Below are 5687 nucleotides of genomic sequence, written 5' to 3'. Positions count from 1 at the left end.
TAGTCCTGACTTCCTGTTAAACTTTATAGTTCTATCTTCCTGTGGGGGTGGGGGATATATATAAAGGAGCCATCTTGGGAGATGCTCATCTCTTTTGGCACGTGGGTGGCCGTCCGGAAGGTGCGTGTTCCCACACTGCTGTGGTGGTTTACCTTATTGACAGACTATCTAAAAGATTATTTTTGTTCAACTGACAGGGTAAAATTTGGTGAATCAATAACGTAATTATGTTTAGGTCGTTTGCAGTTTGACTCATCACATAGCTTGCCATCTAGCCACTTGTCAGTTTGATCCACCCTGAAATTAAGCTATTTTCTCTTTGTTTTTACCCTCACTGATTGACTTAAGAACTCTGTTTTGTTCCCTTTCTCAAGGCTACACATACCTCATTAATCCATTTAGTCAACACAATCCTAACCTGGAAAGGGCAACTTAATCCTCAGGCACCCAAACAATTTGGAAGCCGCAGGCCATGGTAGCCGAGTGCTGAGTCTGGGTTCCAGAGACATAATTGTCTTAAAACAGACGGGACCCCAGGAAGCAATGTCAACCATCCGACCTGCCTGACTGATGCCCCCTTTCCCTTTGTTCTTATTGTGTACGAATAAAACCTGCCCGTTCTAGGAACAGGGAGATGGCCTTTGAAAGGAGTCCGCTATCCTCCCAGAATTGCGGCATTCTGAATAAACCTTTCCACCAATCTTGTCTCTCAATTTTTAACTTTCTCAAGTGGCAGGCAGCCGGACCTTATCATGGTATCATTGGTACTTGCAATTTCATAATACTATAGCATAGTTACATTTTGTCACGAAAAAAGATTTATTTGGGAAGAAGACAAAGGAAAGGTTTGCAACCCAGCACAAACAGACATAGCAAACCACCTTCATATTCTGGCCAGTGTGGCAAGATGGAGGGATATTTAAGGAAAGGAAAAAGGAAGTTAGAACCATAGAGTTCTATTATCTTGCTCCCTAGCATATGTCATTAGTTTGGCTCAAACTCATAAAAATGGTCTACAGAGATCTACATGTTTTATATTGACAGCTCTTTGGTAGGCTTTAGGAGTGAGAAAATAATGGTGGGGGACTTCAAACAGAGAGTGGGGAGAGGATAAAAATATTGGATCCATGGCCCATAGAGCCACTTATTTTCTCGGATTGAAAGAGAATAAGGGGGTGACAGGGAGAGCACAGGAAGAAACAGCAGGACAGAAGTGTAGCCTTCTGGGTGTGGCAGAGTGGGGATGAATGGGGTGTAACTGGGAAAGAAGGAATGTAACTGGGAGAGTAGAAAGGAAGCTGAGATGGGAAAAAAGCGAAAAAATTCAGGGAGATTAGGGACAATCAGAAATTGTGGAAAGAACAAGAGGGTATCAAGTTGTTGAGTGGGGTTAACACAGATGAGAAAAATACTGAGAAGGGGAAACAACAGGATGAGGGGAACAAAATGAGCAGAATAGCAAAAAAAAATGTGATAGAAATGCATAGCAAGGGAGGGAAATACATAGTAGTGAAGAGGGGGGTCCACTTCTGGGTACATATATCTAAAGGCAATGAAATCATATTTTGAAGAGATATCTGCACTTCCAGAGTGTTACTGCATTATTCACAACAGCCAACGTGTGGACTCAACCTAAATGATGACAGATGAATGGATAAAGAAAAAGGTCTATATATGAGGTCAGCCGAAAAAGTTTGTGAATATCCTAGAAAAGGCTTACGTAACTCATTGCTGAATATCACTACGGTCCCCTTCGAAGTACTCCCCTTGGAAAGCTACGCACCGATGCCAGCACCTAGTCCACCCTTCAAAGCAATTTTGGCACTTTTTCTGGAATGGCCATCAGAGCTGTTGTCGGATTACCCTTGATGTCCTGAATGTCATCAAAATGTCTTCCAATATTTTCTTTATCTTCAGGTAAAGAAAGAAGTCCAAATATATGGTGATGGAAGAAGAACTGACTCTGGGTGGTGAACACACAATGGGATTTATAGATGATGTACTACAGAATTGTACACCTGAAACCTGTGTAATTTCACTAACAATTGTCACCCCAATAATTTTTTTAAAAAAAAGAAAGAAAAGAAAGAAGTCTTTAAGGGCCAGATCAGGTGAGTAGGGAGGGTGTTCGAATACAGTTATTTGTTTACTGGCCAAAAACTCCCTCACAGACAGTGCCGTGTGAGCTGGTGCATTGTCTGTGATGCAAGAGCCATGAATTGTTGGCAAAAAGTTCAGGTCATCAAACTTTTTCATGCAGCTATTTCAGCATTTCCAAATAATTTTAAGATCTAGTTATGTTGTCTCAAATGGCACTATTTCATCTTTCTTTATGGCAGAATAGTATTCCATTGCGTATATATACCACATCTTCTTTATCCAATTCTATATTGAAGGACACTTTGGTTGTTTCCATGTCTTGACCACCGTAAATAAAGCTACAGTGAACATTGGAGCCCATACATCTTTACAGATAAATGTTTTCAGATTATTTTGGGCAGATATCCAGGAGAGGGATTGCTGGGTCAAATGGTAATTCTATTCTTAATTTTTTTGAGGAAGCTCCACACTGCCTTCCTAGGAATAGGAATAAACTATCTGCATCCCCACCAACAGTGTATGAGGGTTCCTTTTTCTTGACAGCCTCTCCAATACTTGTTATTATTTGTCTTGTTGATGATAGCCATTCTAAATAGTGTGAGGTGATATGTCATTGAGTTTTTTATTTGCATTTCTCATGATTAGTGATGTTGAGCATCTTTTCATGTGTCTATTGGCCATCTGTATGTCCTCTTTGGACAAGGGTCTATTGAGTTACTCTGCCCATTTTTTAATTGGATTGTTTTGCTGCTGTTGTTGAGTTGTATGAGTTTCTTATATATTTTGGATATTAGCCCATTATTGGAGGCATTTTTTGCAAAAATCTTCTCCCACTCGGTTGGTTACCTGTTTATTTTGTTGATGGTTTCTTTTCTTGTGCAGAAGCTTTTTAATTTGTTATAGTCCCATTCATTTATTTTAGCTTCTACTTCCCATGCCTTTGAGGTCAAATTCATAAAATCCTTTTTTAACCCAAGGTCCATAAGTTTAGTACCTATGTTTTCTTCTGTGCAGTTTATTGTTTCAGAACTTATGTTTATGTCTTTGATTCATTTTGAGTTAATTTTGGTACACAGTGACAGACAGCAGTCTAGTTTCATTCTTTTGCATGTGGCTTTCCAATTCTCCCAGCACCATTTTTGAAGATGCTTTCTTTTCACCATTGTATATTTTAGGCTCCTTTGTCGAAAATTATCTGTCCCGTCAGAAGTAAGATCTTCCTTTTATCAATCTCTACTTCTTTTTTGAGTATGGAGAATGCAAAAGGCAACAAAAACTCCTCAAAGAAGTCAAAGGAGAAGAAAAGACTTGCAAATTCCAAGCTCTCTCAGTAGAAGCTGAAGAGAAACAACAGGCTGTTGGTGAACCAAGTACAAAAGGAAACTCAGGGAAGGGAACCAAACGAGAAAGGTCCATGAAAGAGGATGAAGCTTCCTGTCCACAAAAGATGGCACAAGACTATAAAAAAAATAAGACTTTGGAAGAAGATACCAGTTCCTTTGTTGCCCTCTAAACTGCCACCCGTAAACCTGATTCACCGAGACATCATGAGGGCCTGGTGCCAGCAATTAAATCTGGGCATCAAAGGCTTGAAATTGGAAGCATATAGGCGACTCTGTGAACATGCTTACCCTCATCAAAAGGTTATTCCCGTCACATCAGCAGAGTCCAAGATACTGACCACAACACAAAGAAAATTAAGGATGGAAAACTGGGAAATGACTCTGGAAAGTTTTGATCCTTCTAAAGTGACTGCTCCCCCTGAGGAAGGGATGCCTGCTCTTGAAGGATTGGACAAGGTTGTCATGACAACAACCCCCCAAGATGCTGTGTTTGCTTCCTGGACCAGAATTGCAGCCAGAGCTGGGAAGATGGAGGCTGAGGAATCACCACAAGAGGCTTCTAGTGTCAGGTGGTGTGTGGTCCATGGGCGATGTCTTCCTGCACATAAAGAGTGTTGGGTCCAGCTACAGTTTTATGCTGGGCAAAGCTGGGTTCCTGAAAAACACGGGAGAGTGTGTGCACTCTTTTTGCTACCTGCAAGCAAATTTCCACCCCCGTTCCTGGAGGACAATATGTTGTGCCCCAAATGTGTTCAGAGGAATAAGGTATTGATGAAAAGCCTTCAATGAGACTACAATGCCAGGAAAAAAGATACAGCGATGATGCTAATTAACCATAGAAAGGAGACTAATATCAACTCCATGATGCCACTGACCACTGAACTCCAGGCTGCTCCACACCCTCCATGCTTTCTGCTTAGAAGAGGACGCACAGGCTGCTGGGGTGCAGATCTTACCCTCAGACTCCCAACAGTGCCTGCTGCCTCATCTGTCGGGATACAGAGTCTTAGTTGTTAAAGTGGAAAAGTATTTCACAAATTATCATTCATTGTGATTAATAAGACAAAAAAGTCAATACTATCAAATGATTATCCTTCTAAAATAGAAGTGACCTCAGCAGCTCTTTAAAGTGGGAACTTGAGCATTGTAAAAGGGTTGAGTGAAACAGTACTGCACTCACATGCTGGATTCCCCGCCTCAGAATTCTGTCTTTCTGGGGTCTGCTGCCTTAGTTCAAGGTCGACTGCTTTAAGACAAAGGGAATGCTGTTATTCTCTCCACTCCCCAAAACATGTTCTTAATATACAATACAACATTTTTCTAAATTTTCTTAACCTGAATTTCTATGATGTGTCTCTGGGATAAAAACAAAAGGTACTCTGTCATTGTTATTTCCATTTGTAATTGTTTTGTACATTTTTACTGATTAAAAATGTTCAAGTCTACTTCTAAATCATAAATACATATGTTTAAAATGTATATATAAAATCCTCTATTTAGGAAACTTGTATGCAAATAAATATTAATAGTATTAAGCCAAAAAAAATTATCTGTCCCTATTTATGTGTGTTTATTTCTGGGTTTTCAATTCTATTCCATTGATCTGTGTGTCTGTTTTATTGTCAATACCATGCTGTTTTGATTACTGTTGCTCTGTAGTACAACCTGAAATCAGGGAATGTGATTTTTCCAGTGTTGTTCTTTTTTCTTAGGATTGCTTTTGCTATTCAGGGTCTTTTGTGGTTCCACACAAATCTGATGATTTTTTTGTCCTATTTCTTTAAAATATGCCACTGGGGTTTTGATTGGTATTGTATTAAATCTGTATATTGCTTTGGGTAATAGGGCCATTTTCACTATGTTGGTTCTTCCAATCCACGAACATGGGCTGTCTTTCCATTTCTTTGTATCTTCTTCAATTTCTTTTGAAAAAGTCATACTTTTCAGTGTAGAGGTCTTTCACATCCTTGGCTAAGTTTATTCCTAGGTATTTTATTCTTTTTGTTGCAATTGCAAAAAGAATTGTTTTTCTAATTTCTTTTTCTGAGATTTTATTGTTAGTGTATAGGAATGCAATTCATTTTTGTATGTTGATTTTTTTTTTAAGCTGGCAAATTTACTGTATTTGTTTATTGCTTCTAATAGCATTTTGGTGGAGTCTCTAGGATTTTCTCTATATAGTGTCATGTCATTTGCAAAAAGTCACAATTTAACTTCTTCATTCCCAATTCAGATGGCTTTTAT

At 39.2% G+C, this 5687-nt stretch overlaps 1 pseudogene across 1 annotated transcript; it reads left to right on the top strand.

Annotated features, from left to right (window-relative positions):
• Window positions 1–3350: 3350 nt before the first annotated feature.
• LOC308490183 (developmental pluripotency-associated protein 4-like) lies at window positions 3351–4232 on the top strand (annotated as a pseudogene). Its single transcript has one exon. The product of its transcript is annotated as a developmental pluripotency-associated protein 4-like (transcript).
• The last annotated feature ends 1455 nt before the right edge of the window (window positions 4233–5687 follow it).

This window comes from Rhinolophus hipposideros (assembly GCF_964194185.1).
Source record: "Rhinolophus hipposideros genome assembly, chromosome: 21".
Taxonomy (NCBI): Eukaryota; Metazoa; Chordata; class Mammalia; order Chiroptera; family Rhinolophidae; genus Rhinolophus; species Rhinolophus hipposideros.
Note: the sequence above shows the minus strand (reverse complement) of the source record. Positions and strands in the feature narration are given on the sequence as shown.